Source organism: Plectrocnemia conspersa, unplaced genomic scaffold, assembly GCF_051122295.1.
Source record: "Plectrocnemia conspersa isolate PC_06_02 unplaced genomic scaffold, ASM5112229v1 ptg000012l, whole genome shotgun sequence".
Lineage (NCBI taxonomy): Eukaryota > Metazoa > Arthropoda > Insecta > Trichoptera > Polycentropodidae > Plectrocnemia > Plectrocnemia conspersa.
In genome coordinates, this window is record NW_028277176.1 from 22,563,094 (window position 1) to 22,590,214 (window position 27,121).

Below are 27,121 nucleotides of genomic sequence, written 5' to 3' on the forward strand. Positions count from 1 at the left end.
ATAGGCATAGCTAAAAATCATCGATTTCCTTATATGATTTTAATGTGTAGTAGATGAATCCAATAACACTGGACATTGTTACTTTTACGCCGGTTCCTTTTTCTGTTGATATCAGACACCTAAAGGATATTGAACCTCATAAATGCTAATCATCGAACTCATTTTGCGTTTCTATATGTATGTACAAATTGGGCGCTTTTTATTTGTTTCCATTGTACTATCGTTCGGATCGATCAACTTGACGACAAATATGGCGTCGATTTTAAATTGCTAATATTCATTAGCGCTTCAGATTCGCCGACAAGATAGCTATATACACAGTCGCTTTGATAAAGATAGACCATTGCTATCCGCGTCTGACAATCATGTTTAATATATTGGACGCCCGCCTATTCACTGCCATTGTTTCAATATCAATCGCATTGCCTCTCATATCCGGCGTTAAATAGAGCCGTTGGACCTGTACACATAATACATACGTCTGATTTGAATAATTAACGCAACGTGTCATGCATGCATAGACGATCATAGCACACTGCTAGTTTAGTATAATGTGATAATCTGTAAAAAATATGACCACAATATAGATTTCAGCGTGACTTTCTGACGAACTAAATTTACTGTTGAACAATAATCGGATCCCTAAAATTTATTTTTAGCGTATAATCTGGCTATGTTCGGATCTGATCCCTTTGTGTGCATTTATCATTGTCGATACGTTTGTATTTTTGTGATCCCGTTACGTGTACACATGCATACATGAATACGGCCATAGCTCTAGCGCTCACGATATACATACCTATTTATTTTATTTGCCTTTTGAAAAGCGAGCACGATGGTTGGATTAGCGGAGCGGCTTCATGCAGCGGGCTCAGTCATAAAATTTATTTACGACCTCCCCGTACAAAACCTTTCCCTTTTGCACGTGGGCATCGCTGCCACGTATGGTTCTCTCGCGTTTGTGTGTGTATGTTTTTTTCCCATCTCTTTGTGTTATTTTTTGATAATAATGTTGCCACTGGAATATCTGCGAGTCTGTGTCGCCGTGCGCTTCCGGCGATGGCACTGCATCTCATTTTTATGCTCTGCATCCATCCATTCTTCTTGTTTTGGTTCGTTCGGTCGGTACCCCGCGTGTGCATTGTTCATTGAAATTTATTGAAATTTGCTGTGTATGGTAGAAAAAATGCTATTGATTCTCCAGTACACGTTAGTAATTCTGTACTAAATTATTATCCGTGTCTACGTACGTTTTTATAGTAGTACAATATAATTTATTAAATAATATAGAACAATTCTATTTACTTCTTTGATTGTTGATAAATACTTAATACTGGATAAGGAAAGCATGTATGTTATGTACAACATCGACCTAATTTGGGGGGGGGGGAAGATGGGGGGCATTTGCCTCCCTTTGTATTTAGCCATAAAAATGCATCTCATTTAATGAAATCGAAATGTTAAAAAAAAACTACCACTGACTGGCCAACTTTTGCCTTCTCCTCTGGAAAAAGCTGAAATGACGTCCCTGAATCTAAACCAGAAATTCTTGAGTTCTCTCAATGAAAATCTAAAAAAATAATAGTCTCCAATCTATCCCGAAAATATTTTAGTGAAACATATTGGAGTACATTTTCACCACTAGATATATATTTTTACTAGCGAAAATATAATTTAACTGATAGGTGCTAATGAAATTATTATATATGCTTCTCTTTTTTAAAAGTTATGAAACCCAATTTAAGAGTTGTGAAACGTACATTTGCTGCAAATCCAAACCTAACCTACACGAATTAATAAACAAATTCAAGTCCAATATACAAACTAAGCCAATTAATCTCTCAGGGGAAAATAATAGGAAGAACAAGTACAGACAGACGCGCATCTCGCATATTGCTCCATAGTTTGTCTGCACTTTGATATGACACTATGTTTTAAAAATATGATTGCTCTCCTTACTGAGATTACTATGGACTTTTGGTCAATAGGAGAATTTTGGTCAATAGGAGGGCGCAAAAACAATTATCACTTCTGAGAAGGGATAATTGTTTTTTGCGCTCTCCTATTGGTCAAAATTCGGTTTAGATAGGCTTTATTTGATTTTGACTTATTACAAGTCGTAATATTTAAGGGCTTTTAATAATTGATTTTTGCGCTCTCCTTTTGGTCGAAAATCGGTTTAAATATGCTTCATTCGATTCTCACCTATTGTCATAATATTCTTATAAAAAGTTTAAATATAAACGCTACATAACCGAGCGTTTCCACTTCGATTGCGACGGCACGATTTTATTCCTTTTGACGTTGGTTATAAACGGGGACCCCCTTGAATTTGGCTAGGAGAATGCATGTGATTTAATGAAGTACTAAAATATTAAAAATATGACCACTGACTGGCCAACTCTTGCCTACCCCTGGAAAAAGCTGAAATGCCGCCCCTGTTGTACAAATCTCAATCAAACACTCAACCTTTGTTTCTTTGCTGCTACCAAGCAAAACAATTAAAAATTCAGCTATTTATAAAATAATTTTGCATTTCGATCTGAATAAAATAATTTTGCATTTCGATCTGAATTATAATAATTACAACATAATTAACGAGGCTCTTATGTGATTTATAAGATTAGTGGCATAAGTTGTTGATTAATAGCTCAAATTCCATATGAATCCCATTGTGCTTATTAATTTCTGTATTGTCTTGGAGATAAGAATCTGATCTTATTACATAATTATGATGGCAATCGTTCATTAAAATCGAGCTATGCGTAAATTTACTGTAAACAATCACTTATCAGATGATAATAATAATAATGTATAATACTATCGTAGTATCCGTTAAATCAGCAGAAAGATGGTCTTATACATGTGAAATTAATATAACTTTGTAACCAACTTAACATTACTAATAAAATAGTTTTTATATATAATATTAAAAAAAATATTTATGTGAATATATAAATCATTACTTTTAACACTTACATGGTGTTTTTTGTTAAAACATTTATATACATATATAGATGTTTTGATTTCTCTGCTCGTGACATTGCGAAATAAAGTTGACCATTTAAAAAGCATTTACTTCCTCTTAAGTTAATTCCTGTCACATTAAGCGACTGTTATTGCGACTTATGCCAAAAGAAAAGTGATTTTGGAATTTAAATAGCTGCGAATAAACATCTTTTTTGTCCTAGTTTAATGTCTTCGTAAATTAGTATTGTGGATTCAAGTTCTTGTGCAGCATAATAGAGCTACATTGGTGAGAGTATTTAATTGATTGTGTTGTTACTTTTTATTTGATTTAGATAATCCTTTCATTGCTATAACGTTTTAAAAAATTAACATTTATTTTAAAATTCACTGTGCTAACTAACTAGTAACGGATTTTCTGTATAATTGTAATTAAAACATTTTTTTATTTCATATAGTTTAGGGATGGAAAAATTTATTTATTCGGAGATCACTTTGTGCTACGTACATACATGTCCACTTTTTTGCTTTTTATCAATTTGAGTTTATTATTAATTCTATCTGAGGAGAATTCGTGCTTTATATAATTATAGATTTATTTTAACTACTTTCCGAATAAAAAATAATATGTAAAAAAATTCGGTAGATTTCTGTATATAAAAGTGTGCAAAAATATAGTTTGAAATTTAAATATTTATATTATTTTAATATATATTAGAGAAATTTTTTGACCTTAATTTTTACACGGATTTATTTTTATTTTTTGAGTAGCATCCATTCTGATCATGCTGGCTAACGAAATTTACCGGTATTTTTATGAGGTATATTATTAGAAAAAGTTTAATACCGTTGTGATAAACACTACGGCAGTTATCGTGTATTTAAAAGTATCTATAATATATAGAAAACAAATTTTGACCCCTAGTGATATCCTGCTATATTTTTTGAAATCTGCCTAAATTGCTCAAAGGCAAGTTAATGAAAATTATACTTGTTTGGAAAGCCAATCACGCATTAATTTAAAAAATATTGTTTTGCAGCAGAAAGTTCTGTATTTTTGTTGCTAGTTTTTCAATAAGACAGACATAAAGGCGAACTTTGAAAAGTATATCATAATATAGTTGAATAGACACATACTATGTTTATAAAGAAAACAAAATTATTTAATCATTTGTATTATAGATATGATTTTTTTATCAATTAATTCCTAGTGACCAATACCTATTTTTAATTTATAATTAATTTAGATAAACATGTTGTGTTCTAATCTAAATATTTAAAATTTGTATTATAACAATAGAGCTTTTATGATTATGTATTATTATACAAAAGATTTTCAACTCTTTATATGCGTACATACATTTTAAGCATCTTCTTTCACATTTCTTAAAAATAAAGAAGGATTGTTTATGTTCTAATTAACCAAACATGAATGTAATAAAAGGTTTCTATTCTGAATTATTCAATGGGTAATATTATATCATAGCTACATGACACGACGATAATGAGCTTATAGATGATTATGTGATAATTTAGGTGTTTGCTGCGGGATTTATTTATGCATATAATAGACCCGCATCCATATTAAAACCAAATAAGCCCGCACAGCGTATAAACAAAGCGTTTAAGACGCGCTTGTTGTCGATAGTTTAAAATGGTTATTTTTGAAGACCTCGTTTTGTTGTGCACGGTGACATCTGCCCCGAATTCCGGGGGTATATATATTTTGACCCCCATTCATCGAACACCCGATCCCCCTTTATCATCGACAGATAATTTACGCAAATATGCCAACGTATTTTCGCGCACGTGTCACTGCTGTGCGCCTATTGTATCGAGAAATTCATCGTTCAGAATATGGGACAATCGTAGAGACGCTTCTCGCGAAAATACTACGAATTCGCTTTAAATTTACTCAATTCGTTTCGTTCTCGCACACTTAAAACAAACGGGATATGATTACGGAGTGCACTCACTCGGGCGCCCCCGAATTGTCTCTCTGAGCTCGGAGGGCATAGCCCCTTTGTGTATAAGTAAAATATGGGGGAAATCCTTAAAAGGCAAAACTCTACACGTACACCTCCGACGCCCGTTTGCGAACGCGCGTACTATAAAGGAGTGTTTTAAATCGTGGCACCGCTCCTCCGTGTTCGCGTTTACACCGAGACTTTTATTTTTAATAACCGGCTTTGCGCTGAAAATGTCAACTGTGTGTACCGAGTACAATATTGCAGAGACCGAGGATGATGCCCCGGCGCGCTCAGGTCTCATAATGTCTCCATTATTCATGTTTGACTTCCACACGTGTAAGTTCGGTGGCACCATCCATCCCCCTCCGTACTATTTTACTCCGTTTCGCAATTTCTTTCAGGAGCCGGCGCACAAGGTCGGCTTAATTGCTCGACATGCCAATTTCTATTTTTTTCCCGCCGTAATTCCGTCTGCCTTAATTTATAGGCATTTCGTCCGAGATAAATGAGCCGAATAGACTTTTGTGCGGTTGGAAATTGAGCCCCATTCATTTGAATCCGCCCCAATCGCGTGTTAACTTTGTCTAATAAATAAAATAAAAAAGGGACTGTATTCATGCCGTCCCATCTACCCAATGATGTCCGATTCACGGCTGAATAGAAGGAATTACGCGAGTGAACATTTTTTTGAAGAATATATATGTTAACGTGTAAGAAACTTAACTTAAAATATTTTACAGTTAAAAGATTAGTGACTCTAATACTTGGTTGTTTAAAGAACGTATTACTAACTGGGTAACGCCCCATAATAAATTGATATGAAACGTTTATAACGTTTATAAACGTAAACTAAATCATATATTTTTGCAATTACGTACGTACGAATGCATGTGTTTTAAAAGTGCTTACATTTTTTTACATTCTCGTTTAGGTTAGGCAGAGGAGCTTGATAACTTATATATATTTTCGTACACATGTATTTGTTTTACAAAGATATTTTTGTAAGGACTATACTTATATTACCTTTTAGTGCAAAAAATATTAGTTAATAAATAATTTTATTATACTTTTGTATCAAAAACCATCACCAATATGTCAATTCGTTCAAAATTAAATTACCGTAGATCCCCCAATAACACGGTAAATTGTGCACCTGTTATTTGGGTGCGTGTAGTTAGGCGATTAGAAAATAGGTATTTTTTTTTTTATTCTATTTAGGAACTCCGTTACAGTTTTATTTTTGCGGATTGTCCTAGGAATATTTTTATACAAATTCACACCTCCATACATAATTCCCCTGGCCATACTCGTTTTCTTATACCTAACTATCCTTAATTTTTCTCTATTTCTAGTATTGAATCTATGCTCATTTTTATTTCTTATCAAATACACATAATAAGTCAATGTTATGCTCTCGACATATATCTTTTTTGCACTTACTGCACGATGCATTTGCAGTTCTTCTTATTTTGGAATTGAATATTATAACACTACTTCAGACAATCTAATTCCTCTTAAAGCGATTTCAAACAATAAATGGGAATTGAACATCAGAGTCGTATTTACCAATATTTAGTCATTTGTATCTGTTTCGTTTTAAGTAGCCTTCATATTACTATTGGAATTATGATTTATTTGTGTGTCATGTAATCATTAAATTTTAATATATTTACTTTCAATCACCGACATAGAGTATTCCCTAAACTACCTCAATATTTGAAAATTATATTTTCGATACTAAACGCCTTATTTACACGTGTAAATTTAAGGCTATTGTTCTTTGTTTATCTGGATTATCGCCGCCCGATCGTTCGACCCCACTTCCAGATTTTCACTCACGTCTCACTCCGTTCGCGATTTATGTTTACGTGTTTGTTTTCCCTCGGCTTAGAGCCTCGCCCTTCCCGCTCCCTCCGCCCCTCCGGACGGTCCTTCGTCGCCTGCTCGTAAATATTGCCTCCCAAAGTGGCTTATATCCACTTTGGCAGCCACGATTCGTTCTCGCCACATCGCACGAACAATTGGATTGTTTGACAAATACTCCGTTCGAAATGTGTTCACGGGTGAGACGGAAGCCGGAGGAAGTGTGTGGAAGACTCCTTCGCGAAGTATCCGGCGCGTTTTGGCACCGAGTATGTTTGTCGCCGCGGGGTGTGACACGAAACTCCCCCCCCCAACTTTAGGTCCTCACCTTCGAGAATAACTTGCGATCCTTCCCTCGCCTGCGGTTCCCGGCACACACACGCGCGCGCAAACATATTTTCATCGTTGTAAATTAATTCAATCATACGATGGGCATGAAAGCAAAACGAGAACGATATTTTTGGCGTAATTATCCAGGATGGAATACCTAAGGAAGGGTGAGTTAAATATATGTATATACAATACATACATACATTTTTCATAATTTATTGGAAAGAAGTGTATGTATATGTATGTATTGTATTTGGGTTGTATGCTTAGTATATCCATACGCCACATGTTCATCGGGCTGAAATTTATTTATTAAAATCCGGCCATCGTGACCTGACATGCTATTTATCCCAATGCGTCATGATGGCTTAATGCACATGTGCATTGGGATAAATATATTAACATACACTTGTATTTTACACGTGTATGTTAATATATTATTGGAAAGCTGTAAAATATATAAAAATATATGGGCGATACATTTTCAACTGGTCGCTAAAAACTTCAAAACAAGAGTTTTGGTCAAAGTATATTCAAACCGAATTTTGGTTAGTAGGAGGGCGCAAAAACAATTATCACTTCTCGGAAGTAAAAAATTCACGTCAAAAGCAATAAAATCGTGTCGGCATCGTTGCAGTGCGACGGCACGGTTTTATTGCTTTAATTGTTTTTGTTTTTTTGCGCTTTTCTATTGGTCAAAATTCCGTTTATATGTTCCTCGTTTAATTTGTAATATTATTATAACAGTTGCAGTATGAAAACTAGATCACCGAACGTACCCACTACCGCGGCGACGGCACGGTTTTATTGTGTTTGACGTAAATTTTTGTCGTCTGAGAAGGGACAATTATTTTTTGCGCTGTTTTATTGGTCACAATTCGGTTTAGAGATGCTTCATTTAATTATCACTAATTTTAACTTGTAATATTGATATACGTATCCAATGCGACGGCACGATTTTATTTCCTTTGACGTGGATTCTAAACAGGGACATCATTTTAGGGAGGGGGGGGGCTGCATCATTTGAATTTGGCTAGAAAAATGAACTACTATGAAAGTAGAAATTTTTTGTTTTTGCTTTTCAATCTCTATCTCAGCAGTTTCTGATTGGATACTGTAATTTCCGTCCCATGAAAAATATCCTTGTCCGGAAAACTTGCCGCTTTTCCATTGAACCGCATGGTTTATGCCTCATAATAATAGCCCCACCGCCGATTATTTTTCACCGTCATCATAATAACGCTATCGTTATTGCCGATCGATGTCGACGTCGACCGTACGAAAAGCCGGTTTCATCAGATTAAACTTTTCTCGGATTTAACGGTATGCCCCGGTCTCTCTCGCTTCGTCCCGGGATGTATTTGTGTGTAGTGGACACGATTCCTGCGCGTTTTTCGCTACTTACTACAAATGGGCATGTATTTTCGAGACCTACGTTGTGTGTGTGTGTGTGAGTACGTATTTCAGGCGAAAGTATTTTTGAATGTATGATATTGCAGCCGACCGACGCTCTCGGGGTGTGTTTATATTGCCAAGTTTCCGGAGATTTAATAATAATATCCGGCGGCGCTACATAGAGCTGCCCGGTTGGCTCGGAACGTCTTCATCCCTCGTCCTCTGGCGACCTCGATCCGCCCTTATTTGGCCAACTACGCCGCCCCCTTCACTATGGCCCCCGTATAAACAAATTCATGGCGCCTTAGATATTACGCTTTAGACGCCCGCTGCCCCGTTTTCTATTGCCTGTCATCGGTTATTCGACTCGATTATTTCGTTACGCTCCTACGCCGCCGCGCTTATTTATCGCCTATCTGCTAAGCAGTATACGCTTTTAATGTATCGTTGCATTTGCGTTATTATAATATTTTATTGTATGGCTCTACGTATATGTGCGCAAAACGTCGAGAGAGGAGTGTCGCTTTGTTCGGCTGACTACGCCCGCTATAATTCACGTCTTCTCCCGGCGAAACTTTCGTTCCCGAATTATATTCATGTTTTCACGCTTTGAATATTTGTGTAGGGAAAGTCGTAATTTTTCTATAATGACGCCGGTCTGAGGGAGCGCGCTTTTTATTCGTCTTGTACAAAAGCCGCGTGTAGTATTTCAATGTCGTCTGCTCAAAAAATAAATGTGTTTCTATACATGTTTTTACAATATCAATCTCAATAAACTGAATAAATAAAATAGACTAAAGCCGAAGTTGAACTGGGATGATGTACATTAAAATTATTCATACGTGAGAATAAGAAAATCTAGGAAAACCTACTCTTGCGATTGTAATTATATAATAATCATTAATTCCGATTGTCAATACACGCTTTTTTATAAATCACCAAAGTATCATATTTATGAACAGTTTTCATTTTTATGCAATACAGCGTGGATATGTTACTAAAATACAGACTGTCCGTAGAACTCGTATGTGGCAAGTTGAGGTGAATGTACCTGAAAGATTTCCAAATTTGTAGTAATACAAAATGACGTATTACATGTGAAAATATTACACAGTACACTGCCATTGTTCGTATGTTTTGTAATAACTTTGCGCTTAATCGCATGTACGCATGCGAACTCTCATTAGATCGACGAAACGATAAGGCGAAATCAATCGACGTCAGATGGTAAAGGGAAAGAGAAACTTTCGATAGCTTCGCGATTAAGTTAGATTACTATTTTGGGGTTTTATACGTAAATATTCATGAGAGTTTTGAACTTGTTTCAGTACGTCATGCCTTTGAATTTAAAACGACGTCAATGTTATGCATTCTTGCAAAATATGTACAAATTGCATGTTTATACAGATTGTACACGAGTGACAACTACTTCTCCGTTTCGAATTAATAAAGGAAAGCATGACATCATTATTCGTATACCTTTCGCTCAGTACGTGATTGCACAACGTGTCTTATAGTTATCCAGCTTCTGCTGTTAAGCTCGACGTCGTTCGTCCTAGGATGCCGTTTGTGCGTCTAGACGCCCAGAAAGGTGACATTTCCTCGTGTCGCGACTACGATTTATTGCTTCGTCTACTACAACTCTACTTCCAGAGAGACCTCTGCGTCTCGCTGGTGGCGACCGATTTTCTTGTGTTTCGCTAATGGCCGCGCATTCCTCGTGCGTTTTCAACGTCGTGGGAAAAGAGCGTCTCGCAATTGCTGCTTAATTACCGATCCTAACAAAAGGAATCGTTGCGTCGACGCGCTAATATATTCCATCTTTTTGCGCGCGTCGCTCCCTTTTGCTAAACACCTCACTTGTTCGCGTTTTTCCGCGAAAGACAACTTAGCAAAAACAGTGAGCATTTTGACCGTTCTGTACAATAACACTGTCAATGGTCGCTTTAATTTCATGCGAAAGCATCTACAACCGCGGAAGTCGGTCGTCGACTTTGCACCTGTACTACAAGTGCACTCTGCCAGTCTCTTTTTATGCTGTCCGACTAGTTGCGGCGGGGCGAGGGAGGCGTAAGTGGGCGGGAATGACGTCATTATCGATGCATTTTTTATGAACTCTGAGCGACCCGTGTCTCTCTTTCCAATTGCTGAATAAGTGAATACCTATTTTCTTCGCCTTTGTCGTTGCGCCCTATCGAATAAGACCCATTAGAAGTACGATAATTCACTTTCCAATCACCCAAGTAAAAACTTTTGTCTGAATGAAAAGAAATTATATTTAGCCTTTTGTATCGTTATAGAACATTGAAACTTTTTTTCTAAAACCAATGTCCAGATTCTGCCCAGATTTACAATTTGTTCGGAACTTTTAGATCAAGTATATAATATTTTTAATTTGGAAAATCGCAAAGTTGTACTTGCTCAATTATATTCCATAATCTGGTAACTCTTGATTTAGCTGATTAAAAACACTACTTTATTACACAGTGAACTTTAAATATATAGCTATTTGATTACAGTTTATTTACCAAAATATAGATTATACTAAAATATGTACAGAAAAATGCAGGTGTCAATATCAGGCGGTGGTGTCGACTGACGTAGATTCGTAAAAATCGAGTGGTTTTTCCTCGTTTGTTAACCGAATCAAATTGACGAGTGTTTTTTGTGTGAGTTTGAGAGCAATCAAGAATAATTTTGTCGAGTGATTGACGATGTGGTTTTTCGAAGAAGCTTGGACGAAAGGGAGAAAAGGCTAATTTAGAGCCAATCGTGTTATTGTTTAGCCCCGCTTCTCGTGCATTCATTCGGTAAAAGCATAAGCGTACTTCTACAGTAGCATCATATTGAATTTCTTTGTTTTATTCAATGTAATTATAGGAATTAAGATGATGAAAATTTCAATTGTGTGTTTATTTTCTGATACCCAAGTATAGTATATAACTAATCATAAAATGGCTAGACTTGATTTTTTATTAAATGTTATGCTTTTGTGTGCAGCGTAGAAACGGTTGATTATAAAAGCTCAATAAGTCATGCTTTATTAAGAAATACAGAAAAATATTCAAAAACAAACTTCATCTCTGACACTAACACACACTCTTAAACGCATATTACTCATTCACAGCTCAGCTCAGAATTTGTGTTTTTTGTTCCATTCATGTCATGTCCCTCTTATTAGATATGGCAAGATTGAGAATAAGAAAACTTGCTCAATTATTGTGTCATACGTTTCAATCAGAATAAATGTAAATTGTCGATTTTCCCGTACGCAAATTCCTTTCTTTACATAGAAGCTTTTTTCAGTGTAAACCGCTGAGTGTAGCAAAAAAAGTTACGATACAATCGTAATATTTGTAATACTGGGGCATTGATTCGTGCTTACTAAATTATATGATGCTGAAAATAAGGGTCGTTGCCTCTGAATATCTATTTTCATATTCAGCCGTTTCTCTGTGGTACTAATAAACGGTACGGTGAAATTTAAATATTTTTTTGATTTATGATCGGTAATGTACATTGAAATTTTCCGGAAGTTTTGACACGAAATAGGTAGTATTTGTAACGAAATCGACATAAAAACTTGCACATGTCGGCGCATCGCAAATATCTTCCGTGCGATTTAATCCTATTTTCGTCTGAAAGCGTCTCGATGGAGATTTCGTACACGTGCTGTTCGACCATCGCACTTCTCCTACCTATAATGTCTCCGATAATCCTCTGCGGGGCTAAAAGGGGGTGGTCCGCTCCTGCATTCTGCATGTCGTTTTTTTCATCCCGTCCGCTCGCGCATTAGCCGGGAGACATTTCGCCGGTAATGGCCGCTTCAACTGTGATTCCATTTCTGCCGAATCACACTATTTTCCCCGCTGTGCATTCGTCGCAATTTTTTCGCGCGATTTAGTCACCGCCATTCGCGCTACGCTGAAAGCTCTAGCGCTCCAAACGAGCTTTTCGCCTCTTTTCACTTTTGTCATTTATTAAATTTCACTCCGCGTGCAATTAACGCGGACATGTAAATTTATTCGCAAGACGGGGGCGAAAAGAGCGAGCTTACACACTTAGCGCTCTTATAGGTACAATAGATATTGTTTAATTTGCGATACAGCACCGCCTCCATAAATCGCTCGACTATTTTTATAAATTATAAATTGTATCGCCCGAAGGGTAATGTACATATCTTGTTGCCTTTACAACGGTCAATATGTTTGCTAGGTCCTATTTGCTCGACCGCGTAGACGTGTCCCTCCCCCCATCTACGTGTATCTTTGGACCGTTTGCATTATTCATGCTGCACCCGTTTTTCGCGTACGTGTCCCTCTTTATTCGTGCAAACTCGTGTCCGCTTTCCTTCCGAGCGAGTGTGCCTATCCGAAATCACGGACCAGTTTGTTGCACGTCCGCTGCCGGAATTTCTAGTTGGCCGGCGGAAAGTGTAAAACCGAAGATTTTCATCACAAGATGTAATATATTTGAGTCTGATTGGAAGTGAAGGTTTTTTGTCAAGCATATTTGCACAAACAGATCTTGGGGATCATATAATATTTATAAAGAAAATACTCTTGTCACACCGAAGACGCTAGAGAGAATTAATTTTCTTCATCTGCCGATGATTTTGATGGTTGGCTAGTTTTTTTGTATAAATACATTTCAATGTAAATTTTTTAATTAAAAAAAAATTCAATACACCATGAAATAATGGAGTTTTTCTAGTTTTGGATGAAAGTTGTACTGTCATCTTAATTAATAAACTGACACTTCAAACGTTCTTAAATAATTAATATCCTAATATTGAAGTTACTGCAAGAAGAGATTTGTTCATCGAATTTCGGGACTGAATCATTTTCAAGCGTAAATACGATTAAACATTTTAGCTGGGATTACTATAGTCATAGTAAATATCGATGTACTAATACTAGTGCTTCTCATTTTTCGAGAAATAATAAATTTGGACATATTAAAAAATATGTTATATATTGCAGTTTACGTCTAAATATAATATATTAATGGTTATCCTACTGATTTAATTTAAATATAGATTATAATTGAAAAACAAACGAACTCAAAGAATGGTAAAACATTCGAGTACTTACGTGATCTTTTTTCTCGTATTTTGCAAAAAATGAACATCTTATATGATTTATATAACATTTACATAAAAAAAATATTTGTCTCTTGTGTAATTCAGTCGGCAAACGAATCCTTGCCAAAGACTTAATAATATAATCATTATTAAGTGATTGTTCCTTGCATTCATATTTTTTTGATGAACAGCTAATGTCCGAAGAAGTCGAAACGAAATGTTTGCTAATCGTAATTCTCAGAGTCGGTCATAAAGCTTATATTGTCAATATTTTCGGATTGTTAATCGAAAATACCTGTCCCTTTTCTCATTACCTGCTCTGAATGCAGCTGTGAACTTACCTGTTTTTAAAATTGCAATGATCGTTTCAAGTATTCGTTATTTATTTTTAACCATTTTAAATATTCATATAAATTGAATTTTTAACAAAAAAATATTTCATGAGATTTTCGAGAAACCTTCAAATTAGAAATCATCCCGAGAAAAAACGAATCAGATTCTATCTTCAATGATGAGATATGATCCAGCAACATACGGTCTCTCGCGGGTTATTAATTAATAAAAAATCTGTCCAGCTGCAAATCTATTGATTGCTTACTGTTTTTGATTTTTTTAAATATTTAATTGTACAATGGCCATCATGACGCATTGGAGAAACCAGTCGAATCATAACTCAGATTTGTAAAAAAATAATTAAAAAATCACTGGAAATTTGAGTTACATAAATATATAATACATACAGATATATAAATTATCTAATACAAAAAAAATAAGCTAAATAAATATGGATAATTTAACAAAAATTTGGATTGCATTTTAATTTTCTACTCTCCTTCAATTTAGTCGTTAATAAAAAACACGCGGATAATTTTATATGGAAATGCAATGTTACACCAAATTACTTAATAAATTACTAAATGTTAATTTACTTGAATTTGTTTTTTTAACTGCAAAATTTATATTTTACATTAATAAAAAATCGTTACATTTGTCAATATAATATTTCTTCATTTTTATTTAAATTGAAAATAAAAAAATCTATCCAAAAAATTCTCCGTTTGAAAAATAATAAATGAAGTTTTAGGGATTGCGTCCTTAGATATACCATTATCAAAACCACTGGCTCGTATAATACATTGTTTTGAACCTCGAGGCTATTTGAGTAAGGAAATTTTTCCGACAGTGTTCGCAAAAGCCGAAATAAAATAATATTGATTTTGAATTAATTATTGTTATTCGATTTCGCTTCTATAGGAACTCAATTAGTTCGAGTGATATAATCGTAGCACGAAATTAATTAAGAAGCTGTTCAAGTAGGGCAGCGAAATACACGACTCGATCCCTTTATCCCGCTTTCCGTTTTCGACTTTGTTCTGTTAATGTTTTCGGTTATCCGAGCGCGACCGGAATTCTTATGACTTTGGGAATCAATTTTTTCTTGTCTACACATAATACATAATACGAGGCGAGAAACTCCTCTCTCGCAGACGTTCGCGTATTATAAATATATTGTCTTAGCGAGTCTGGGCGCGACACTTGAAAGCAGACTTCGCCCCCGGGGGCTGCGAAGGCATTCACGCTGGACTCAACAAATCCTCGCCCCTCCGACACTCGGCATTGTTTCGAGAACAATTAAAAAATGTCGTGCGTTCCTCTCGCCCGTGCGCGCGACATGTTTGAGAAGATTTTTTTTAATTATATAAATTTTATCTCGGAGATAAGTCACGTCGTATTCGCCGGAGAGGGTCGCGAGCGAAGGCGCAGTTCTTGGATCACTTGACATTCGAGTCCTCGCCCCTCGAAGGCCATCCCACTAAACCCCCGGCTCGAGTGCGCGGGTCGCTAATACCTCTTGAGCCGCGACGCCGAACTCGTCTGGTTGCCCTCTCTTATATTGAATTATAAAAAAACACGACTTTTTGTGCGAGGCACTCGAACGGTTCAAAATCAGAGGGTCGAAAATAATTGACGTACAGTAAAAGTATAGAGTTGCCTGTCATGCATTTTAATACGGTACATCTCTCACGTCGACGTCTTTCAAGTAAACGCGCTCGCAGCGCGATGCTGCAGAGCTTCCGGTCCGCCTCGACAGGACCGGTTACTTCTGATAAGCAACGCCGACTTGTCTGATTTCCAGAGCCAAGAACCGCTCCGGAAATTCTGTTTTAATGCTAAAAGTTGCATGTACCGCGTCGGTCGTATTTACTGCCGATGCACTAGCTGCCGCGTCTCTTCCGTTCTCTGTATCCGTCGATTTTGCGCCATCAACCCGCCCCGGGGGCTAACCGAGTCGGAAGCGTGTATAATAATTTTGAAAGTTTCAGCGCCACCTATGTACTATATGTATATAGGTACGTGTTAGTGCAGGGGTGGGTGATAGGCAAGACGTAGACCACGAAGCTATTTTTAATAAGATGACGAATAAGTTTGAAAAGCTATGAATTATTTTAAATTGGCATTTTCATGCATTCATTGATACAAACAATTTGTTTAATTACTATATATACGTATATAACAGTCTTAAAGATCTGGTTTACACTTTTGAATATCGTGATTTCGTAGTTGGATCAAGTTTGACGTGACTGCTTCCTCGGCCTATTATAGTCGTCTTGATCGATACTCGGCGTAGCTCCACTTGGTGCGAAGTAGTAGAAAAATCAAGTTCAAGACATTTTGGAGATTTTCGAAACTAATTATTTTTGATGATTATTCATTGGAATTAAATCGTTATGATATTTGTCGGCAAAATCTTATAACATAATTTTTCTCTTGTTAAAAAATTTTAACGTGATGAAATTTCAAACAGTTTTTCATATCTCCATCTAACTTGTGTTATTAAAATATATATAATCTATACACAATTTGTATTATTAAAATGTCTCCTTTCGTTTCTACTTGAAATAAAAATGTATTATTAAAAGGAACGATGCATTTAGTGGTCCTAATCCGCCAAAATAGGCACGTGCGCTAGTATAATGATGGCGTGACAAATAAACTTGTTCTGAAAGTCGCAATAAACTAATTAATTGCTACAAATTTAGTCTTACGCTCAATGGACGGTACCGACAAAGTTATTTAAAAAATACATTACTCTAGGATGAATATATTGTCTATATTTTTTTTTAAATTGAGTAAACGTTCATGAATTTTTAAATCGAGTTGTTCGTGAAAGTTTGTCAAACCCTGTGTTAGTTTCTCGTTGTTTACCAACACACGCCGTAACACATTTAATCCAGCGTTACACAACCACTTGTGTGCCGGAGCAAGGAGAAAAAAAAGTTTTTGGTCTGGTGACAAGCCATGTATGTGCATCGCCTTCGTCGCTCTGACTTGTTTCTGCATTATATGTACGTATGCATTTGCACACCCGTTTTCAAACGTTGAAACGACTACAAACTATCATGTGTATTATTTCGCCGTCGTTGCATTTCGTGAGCGACTAGCAATAAACGTTTAGTTAATAATGTCGGTTTCATTTAAGAGCGAAGCGCTTGCATCTTCGATTCGCGTTATGTCCATATACTCGTACATTTATTTGCGCAAACACATCTCTCGGCAAATAAACCCGTAAACTTTCCGCATCAATAACGACGGAGGGGCTTCGAACCGGCCGTCTGCCGCTAATGCGGCCAAGTTTCCCATCTCTCGCCGGAAGATAGACATCTTAAGCTGTGTAATAACGGGCGGCGTGCACAGACTCCTCAGTCTCGGTCGCCAGTCCATAATTCGCCAACTGCGCGCCCGGGAACATAACTCGGGAACCTGCGACGACAGACTTCATTCCCGCAAAGCGAGAATTCACTCTCTTAATCCGATTACTCCGCAGAGAGCCGTGGGCGGTGGCAGGGTTGAAAAAAATCACAATTTCCACGGGCGAAATTGCGACTCTGCGTTTTAACGTTTGGGGATTAGTCGCGTCGGCTTTGCAGCGAATCGGATTAGGCGGATTCGAAATTGTTACTCTTTGCGCTGTGGCTCTTGTTGTTTGCTCCCCCTGCTGAAGAGCAAAGGTGCTCTTGTTCGCGTTCCAGAATAGTAGGTAAACGACGACGTGGGATGCCGATAATCCTCAGCTTGAAAGAAGCGACATTATTAGCCTTCTCGAAAGGCGGCGTCGTCGTTAACCTTTGAAGTACCAGAGGAGAGGCAGTTTGCGACATAGTGAATGTCATAAACTGTCGATCTTATAAAATAACTGACTATCTCGAACGAGTAAATTGAATTTCTGACTATACTGTAAGGTGCTTTTCCTGGAACATTCTATCAGAAATCAAATTTAAAAGTCTTAATAAATTGCCTCTCTCAAAATAACAATACATATAGTATATATATGTCAGTTACAGAACCTGACAATGTATATACATATATATCACTAGGTTTAATACTAAATATATATTATAAACAAACGTTTCTTGTTTAATTCTCTAAATATGAACGAGGATATAAAAATAAAATAAGATGTTAGATTCATCAGACGTATGATGCAGATTACTAATGTGTCGTATACCGTGAACTGCGAGATGTGTTATATTATATTTATCTGTCCTCCAATAATCATTACTGAAGTATTTTTAAAAAATGTCAGGAAAGGAATGTTTGCTAGAAAAGCAAAGAGTTTCCAATAAACTGGAAATCGTCGAAATACAAGTTAGACAGACCAAGTTATGGAATATACAGTCCGATCTAATTTGTGACCATGACAACATAAAATACCATAAAAATAATTATTATTGCCATATCATTCAAGTTTAATATAGTTATGTATACATACAAAATATACAGTACGATAAAACCTCACTTAACGAGCACTACCCATAACGAGCAAAACAAATTGTAAAAAAATGACTCGCTTAATGAGTTACGAGGAGAATACCGGGAAGTCCCAGATTGTTCCCAAACTGTTATGTAATAAGGCCTGTGAGCGTAAGATGGCTATACCTCCTGTTAGGCATTATCGTATTTTACATTGAAATGTGAAAAATTGTTTCGCTGAACGAGTGTTTATGTTCGTTAAGCGAGGTTCCGCTGTATATGCAATTTCGTTGTTTTTACAATCACTTTGTTCGTGACCATGACAACGCGGTCAACTGTGTAAGCAACGTAATATTATCGCTATAGTTACCGCGTAACGCGGCGGTATGTGAATACCTTAAAGCGGTCTACAGCGTCCTTTTACCGCTGATGTCGAAGGATTGGTGACGTATTGAGCGAAGTTCCAAATATATCGGGATCATGCCTTTCAGCACAAAATAATGATGAAGGAAAAGGACTGTCTATAGGTTTTCACTCATTAACGAACGCCAGCCTAATGCGCTACAACGGGATATATCCAACAGTATCATAAACAATGAACGGATATTTTTTGCTCCGATTTTCTGCAAATCTTGTGGCTCGCTATTTCTCGGTTATACGGTTTTCCAGACCTCAGCGTCTGACTAGTCATCGTTAATAGATCCGGCGGCGCCCCCATTTCGGGGGCGGATGCTCTGCGGCTCGATTGTTTTTGTTTGGTGTTGTTTTTGCGCCGGGGTACAGTTTGCACAGCACTCGACAGCTCCTCTCGGTAATTGCTGTTGTAACTCACGTCTCAACTCGCCCCGCGTCCGAGTGTCTCTCTCTCTCTCTTTCTTTTCAATTCCCTCCTCTGTGTTTTTTTACTCCTTATTTCTTCCTTCTCAGTATAATAATTTTCGCTGCAATGTCGTAATTTGCATCGTCGCGCCGCAGCGTTCGTTAAAATCGCACGATTCGAAGCGTTTTTCTTATTGAAGGTATTTTTCTCTTGTTTCAGGTAATTGCTGTTGTAACTCACGTCTTTGCTGGTCGATGAGCGATGCTCGAGTGAATATCGTAAGTAGAGTTATGTCGCGTTTGCCGTACCTCTTTCTCCCTCTCTTAACTTTAAAAACACACCAGACTACACCAATTCCGCTGAAAGCTAGTACATTACTTATTATATCACATGTGTTGTTGAGTAAAAATGCAATTACTTATAGAGCTCGAAACTGATGCGTTCATCAGATATCGCGTATTTTTGGCCACGTCGTTGATCGCAATGACGCAAGCCCTTAGTTTCCGTTTGACGTCATGTTTGCGTTTTTATTCTTCTCATTATTTCGAGCGTCGTTTACGTAATTACACTATGAAACTTTGTTTCCTTTCGACGTATGACGTTCACCTGTATAATCTCGAACGTGAACGACACGTGACTGGGCCGCTTTAACTCAACGCGTGCATCGCCAACGTATCGATTTTCATCCATGAGAAAATCGGTAGATGGAACGGTCACGCATTGACGTAAATCGCTTTACAGCTTAAATAAATATCTATCTAATATCTATAACTAGATCAGTGGTACCTAAACTTTCTGCTGTTACACTTCCCTTGGGAAATATCTTACGAATCACGCTTTCCACGCTTCCAGCTTAAACTTGCGGGTGGGCTTGGCTAAAAAATGCTAAAATCTTGACGAAACTTTTAATTTCATAACACAAATTAATACTTTCGTGCGTTAGTTGAAAGAAAACTCACACTTTTCTTTGGACGGCGTATCTACATATCATTCAAGCGCGATATCTAAAGGTGGGCACACACATAACTGCAAGTTTAACAAGCATGCATGATCAATATTTTTGTACAAGCATGCTTCAGCGCCTGTTGGATAATTTTGCACAAACATTTCATCTGCAGAAGCTCAAGTATGATTGTACAAAAATATTGATCATGCATTCTTGTCAATGTTGCGGTTACGTGTGTGCCTATCTTAATACTTAAAATACCTGGGTTCGAATTCCATTTGGAAAAATTGAAAAACGTTTTTAAATTTTTATTGTTTCTGGAAGATCAGAATTGGAATTTTTATATATTTATTTATAATTTCGATTGATCTGTTTTCTTAGATTTTCTTGCGGATGAATAAGTAAAATAAAATCGAACTAGGTGTGCATAAATATGTATATATTGACTGTAAATTGTAATTATAGTTCATAAAATATATGTATGTCACTGATTCAATCCTATGTCTTACTACTTACGTAGTAGTTGTTGAGTGTGTTTACACATTGGCATTGGGCTTACAACTGTCATGTTACAAAGGAAGATTTTTAGAAAATAAATATCAAGATCCAAAGAACAAGGGCTTTGCTGCACTCTCCAGTCCATGAGACCCACAAAGTATTTTAGAATTATACTTGAACCTGAGCCTGCATCTGTGCAGCGTCTCTCTTGACACATGCCAAAATTGAGCGAAATTTCTCCGCCGCTTTTATGAAAAAAGTCTAATATGGGGGTGCATTATTTCGCAAGGACCACCTGTGATCTAGAATTTATAAATTCGGCGGTGGCAGCACACCAACCACCCTTTCCCGCATTTTGAGCACCGAATACATTTCAACAATGAGCGATGCCCACATGCACGGACGAGCCGACGACCGCACCCGAATTAAAATAATGGATTTTTCACAAAGCATTCGTGAAAAAACCGATTTGTTTTGTGTTATTCACGGACGATTTGATGCCACGATACACGTATATTAAATCGAAAGTAATGCGAGCGATGCATCCTATTCAGTAATTGAATACAATTTTTCGATTACGTCCTCCCTTTAATTTATTTAAAATGTGTAATTTTAGTCGAGTTAAATGGATAACGGACAAACGTACGTACCGATAGATTAACGAGCGTTCGATGAATTCGCTTCGTTAGAACCGATATTTAATACCGCAGGGAGCAAGTGAAATTAATTGGAACGATACAATTCCATTGTGTTTATTTACTGTGTGGAATAAAATCTACTCACGGATTGTCTAGTATTCGTTTATAGGAGGGAAAATTATGATACATAATTATATATGTATGTACATATATGTTACACCGAATCGGTGAAATCGCTTATTGCTTGAAATAGGCAAAAATTTGCCTAATTCATGAAAAATGCAAGCTCCGTTGCTTCACTCATGAATTATAAATTATGCGCCGAATGCGTGAATTAGGCAGAAATTGTTTTGCTTATTTCGTGTATTGAGAATGCCAAAAAGGTATAAATTTATATAAATTTTATCAACATGTATTTTGGACAAGCTAGATGCTCGCAAGCGTAGGTCGTTTCAGAGAGTTATTCATGGGGTGTTCACTGTTCTGAACAACGCTCGCTCCCACCTAACCTGTCCAACAATTACATATAAAACTTTTTAAAATTAATACTCATTTTATTTCATTAAATGACAATATATCTGATAATCCCTCGGCATCAGTTATATGACTAAATAAAGTATTAGTACATGGACCACTATTTTTAACGTCAATACTATTCATACATTTTACAACAGCAAACGTGATGTTTCGCAACTGTCAAAAATGACATTTGGCTTAGTTCCAAAAAACAAGCATTGACTTAAATGCATGCATTCGACAGATCATTTGCCTAATTCATGAATGAAATAACGGGCTTGCACTTTTCATGAATTGGCCAATTTTTTGCCGATTTCACTGATTGTCTATGAACCTATAATTTATATAATGGAATCAATATAAAATAAAATCGACATTTAAACATAGATTTGTTTAAGGTGAATCCGGTTTTTTAATTAGATTTTAATTAACTTTTAGATGTCGTTAATATTTTGGCGTTTTTTTTTAATATGTAGTGCAATTATAGTTTGATTAAATTAATGTGAGAGATGTTTAGAATAATTCTAAAGTAACACTGGTTAAATATCAATATCTTATAAACCTTAATTGCATTAAAAAATTTAAGCATTTATAAAATGATCATTTTGAGAGAAAGATAAATAATTGAATTTTAGTTCAAAATTTAATTGGGATAATAATTGTATAGAATATTGTATTTACTATGAAATATCTTGATATTTATAGTTTATTTAGTAATAGTCTGTTTTTATAGTTCGTTTTAACATATTGTCAATTCTTTTAACTGCGATTAACCTCACCAATGAGTAAATTAAACATTTTATAACTGTTTGTCGAGATAGTTGACATATTTATTCGTCGGTGATAAACGAACATGACGTTTTATTTTACACACGCCGTCTTATCGGTGTTGTACCGCCCGTGTTTTTCGGCCCCAATTTAATACGATGATGTTTTTTCATGTCGCATGTTTAATTCATGCCTTTTGACAGGTGGACGAAAGCCCTGCCTTGAATAACTCACGCGCCCTAATGAGAGTCAATGTTCCTTATAAAAGTGCGTTTTACTGACTAACGCAATTTTTGCTTTCCGCTTTAATTTTTGGATTATGTTCGGCGATAATTGGGCCCTTTGTTATATCGTTTATACGCCTTCTTGTTGTTTTTTCTTCCTCCTTGACGCTCTACACGTTATACCGTCGACAAGAAACATTACTCGTTGCCGTATCTAGTAAACATCGCTCGCAACACGAAGCCGTAAACTGTGGCCCGCATTTATTTACAATACAGTTTATCCAGTTATCTTCCCTCGTCGGGGATGTTGCGTAAGCCGCTTTTATGCAATTCCACTCGCCTTATCTTATCCCGCCGCCGATGTCGTCGTTGTTTTTTCCCTCTTTATTCTCTGCGAGCAGAATTTATCTCGCCCTTAGGGCCGCGATATGAAATTATCGTTGTTTCGAACCAATCGACAGTGAACGACGCCGAGCCGAGGAAGGAAAAAGAAAAAAAACTTTGTCTCTTCGGTCATTTGTTTCCGTACAAGACTCCCACGAGAGTAGCCTTCAAGTAAGCTATATTTCTGACTATTGACTTGATCCTTTTAGTTCGTAACGTACTGCCTCTTTCCGTCAATTGGTTATTTATTAGGACTTCGGTTCGGTTTACTAGGCGTGTATAATTATAACTCATCTGATCCTCTGAGTGTATTTTTACGATTGCTATCGCTTCGTATCAAAGAGGAGTGTTTTTATTATCCGCCAGTAATGTCCCGTAGTTTTTGTTTGAAAAAGCTTTGCTGGACTGTAAGCTCTTAGGCCAGACGTTGATTGTTTGTCTAACATGTCACGATTCTGTACAAAGTCGTAATAGTTAATTGTATCAAATAAATTGCTAGCTTTATATATTTGTGAGTACCTTGGATGCCAGGCTATTTCAGACGCGTGATAGCGGGATTTCATGCCTTCCTATTTTTTGCGCGGCTAATCACTGTTTCTTTCGCCAGCTTATCTGACTAAAACGGTCGTTTTTAGTGTGTTTCTGGGAAGAACGAATTTATTTCGTTGCCCAGCCGTTACTAAGGGGTGGCAATTGGCCGCCATGTATTCATTATATATAATTGTATCCTGATAGTATTTCTATGCATACCTTACGTATGCTTAAATTATAACGTACTAGTAATCTGTATTATATGTATCATATTTTTAACAAAATTAAATATTAAAGGATAGCGAAAAAATAGACCATGCTTCTTTCTGCGTACTTTCATCGAACGAGGATTCGCCTTCTTCCAGTTTCATACTCCCGCCAACTTAACTCTGTCACAATGAAGAATGTTTTAATCAAGTACACTGTCTGTCTACTATATGGTCAAAAACGCAGTGGATCCTATTTTAAATATAAATATATTATATACATAAAAATGTGCGAAAATAATAACGGTTACGCGTTATTATTTTTGCATTTATTTTTAAATAACGTATACGGTCTCCAAGTCATCTCTAAAGATTGGGTTGAATTTTTAGATTTTAAATTTTGAAAGCGAAATATCGGTAGTAGCTTTGATTGGTATAAGTTCAACTAAATTTTCGCGTGTCTCAATCCGGAAGCGAAGTAGTAGATGTTTCAGATAAAACAGTCGTAAGTACGCTATGTTAGCGTTTTATACTCTTTTGGAGATACTTTCGACTCGTCTAGTCAATGCGATTCTTCGGGGTGGAAACATACTATGTTGTTGTCTGTTACACTTCTTACAAAAATTCCCTTTACATAACAATTATAATTTAACTAACTGGAAATTTGACAACGTTGTTATTGAGCACTTGTAATTTGAATACCTAATAAGAACTTTTCAGCGACTTTGTCGGCACTTGTATGAATAGTACGATTCGTTATATGTATTTATATATACACCGATTGTCCTTTGTTTAGGTATATTTAAAATTATGCATTTTCTAATGGTTCTAATCCGCCCAAAAAGTCGCAAATAGTCTTATTATATTTTAATGAAAAATATAAGAAATTTAACATAAAATCTAAATAAAAAAAAACAGTTCTAATTTCACGTTCGAAGCTTTCATTAAATAAAATAGCAAGGAATATATTTATAAAAAAATACGCTGCACAGCAAAATCTATATTATTGTTTTCATAATGTAATATTACATAAATTTTACCCACTACGTTAACATCGAAAATTTTCACGCTGCGTGGTCAATTCAACTTTAGCATTTTCTTTCAAAGAAACACAATTTTGACCAATAGGAGGGCGCAAAAACAATTATCCCTTCTCAGAAGTCAAAAATCCACGTCAAAAGCAATAAAATTCGAACGCTTCCCACTGAGAATTGTTGTTGCGCCCTCCTATTGACCAAAATTCGGTTCGAATATACTTTGATCCTATCTTATATCAGAAGCCCGTAGTAATATCAGTAAGGATAGCTATCATATTTTTAAGAAGTGCAGACATACTATGGAATAATATACGATATACAACATCTGTCGGTACCAATTCTTTGCTTATTTTCCTCTGAGAAATGAGTTAACTTAATTTGTAAAATTTCTAAAATTAGCCTGTCAGTGCTCGTTTTCTTTTTAAATATTTTGATTTTTTGAAGTATTTCATTAAATGGCATGCATTTTTCTGGCTAAATTAAAGGGGGGGGGGGCAAATGCCTCTACCTGCCCCCCTTAAATGAAGTCCCTGTCTTTTTGTTGTACAATGATCTGTTATTTCTTTATTAGGAAATCTTTTTTGTTGATCATTTGTAATATAAATGTGAATTAAACTTGTTTTAATAGTCAGGCTGTCCTTGAAGGTAAGGATATGTGTGGTTTTGTTCATATCCTTTTTTTGGACTTTTGTGTCTATATAATTATTTCAAGTGAGTGGTCCCGTATGTCGATTCAATGGACAAATATATCTGTATCTATTTCGCCACTCACGCGAGCCTTTCTGCTCCAATTTAGTCGTTACAGGGAATCCCCGGGATAGAGACAGCAGCCGTTCCCCAGACGCACGGACGTCTCGTCGCCTGTTTATTCCGTCACTCGGCCGAAAAACACCTTTTTGGCCATTTCCCAAAGTAACGGCATAAATATTCCGGGGCGGCGGCAATCCACCGCCCGGTTTTATTGGATTTCGGGCTGTGGCATTTTATCAATCTCCTAGGCTTTGTTGTCCGGCTTATATCACGTTCGACAACCGACCGTTCTCTCTTTCTCTCTCACATCTCTTCGCCGTCTCGGTCGATTTTCGTAGGTCGGGCTGTAAAACCGGGAGATTTTTTACGTTTTCGACGTCGAAATTCGTCCCGTCCAATAATGGCCGGGGATAGATTTAATCAAACGGGCAGAGTATAAGTAGGGTGGCGTTCGCGCTTTGCAATTAAGATTTGCGATAAACGTGGACGGGCGTTTTATTGAAACGCGACAAAAAAATCTAATGGGAGTTTACAAAAAAGTATATTATAATATAATGGTTTCGTGCGACGTTTTAAATCCATATATCATTTACAACTTTTTATAGCGGTGGAATTATATAGATATAATTTATGCATGATATATTAAGGTGTGTGCTTATACGTAACCATGCGGTTTAGGTAGCAAATTTGATTGGGCAATAGGTAAAAATACTACACAATAATTATTTTCAAATACAATTTCGATAATGAATTGTATATATCTATAAGTCACTTTATTAAGAGATAAGGCGAAGTTTAAATTTTAGTATTATATAAGAGTACTAAATGATTTGATTTCAATGAGACATATTCTGGAGGTTGATCGATTTCTAAGTGAGAATCTCGGAATTTTAATGTTGACTGTCTGAATCGAAATCCAGGAATTGAATTCGTAATCAGAATTCGAACACGTAATGAATGCGATTAAACTTTTATATATGTAGATAAGCACGATAGAAGACATGGTTAAACCTTAGGCGAATCGGGGCTCTTGAGTACTAAAAGGCTATTAGTTGTTCGATGGAAGTGTCATGCAAAATGAGTTTCGACATTTTAAAGTCAGACTTAAAATTAATATTATTTGTATTGATTTAATACAGATAAAAAAATCAATACTGGCCATTGAAAATATCCACAGTTGCACAAAATAACTAAAAAATGTGAGAATTTTTTGGATTTTCTGCAATTACAAAGTTTTTTTCTTTATTATGTTGTTTGACTGCTATTATTTATTATGGCCAAGTTTGTTATAAATAACATGTGTATATAAGAATATGAATTACGCAAAAAGCAAATGGTATAACGGAGAAAAAGTACTACCTTTGTTAAATACAACGATAAGCAAAATAAATAATATACGTCTGTATTTTTGCTGTTTTAAAAATAAAAAATAATAATTTATTT

The 27,121-nt window shown here is 36.1% G+C and overlaps 1 protein-coding gene across 4 annotated transcripts in view; it reads left to right on the forward strand.

Moving 5' to 3' along the window:
• Nucleotides 1–27,121, forward strand: part of LOC148228628 (max dimerization protein 3-like) — a 182,375-nt gene that overhangs the window by 76,894 nt on the left and 78,360 nt on the right. The window contains exons 1-2 of one of the 4 annotated variants that reach the window (XM_088199005.1): nucleotides 10,038–10,116; nucleotides 19,400–19,458. The exons of 2 other annotated variants lie outside the window; for them this stretch is intronic. The gene's annotated coding sequence lies outside the window, so the exon portion shown is untranslated. Of the gene's footprint in view, nucleotides 1–10,037; nucleotides 10,117–19,399; nucleotides 19,459–27,121 lie in introns of those variants that run through there. One more of the 4 variants, XM_088199004.1, reaches the window with a different exon arrangement.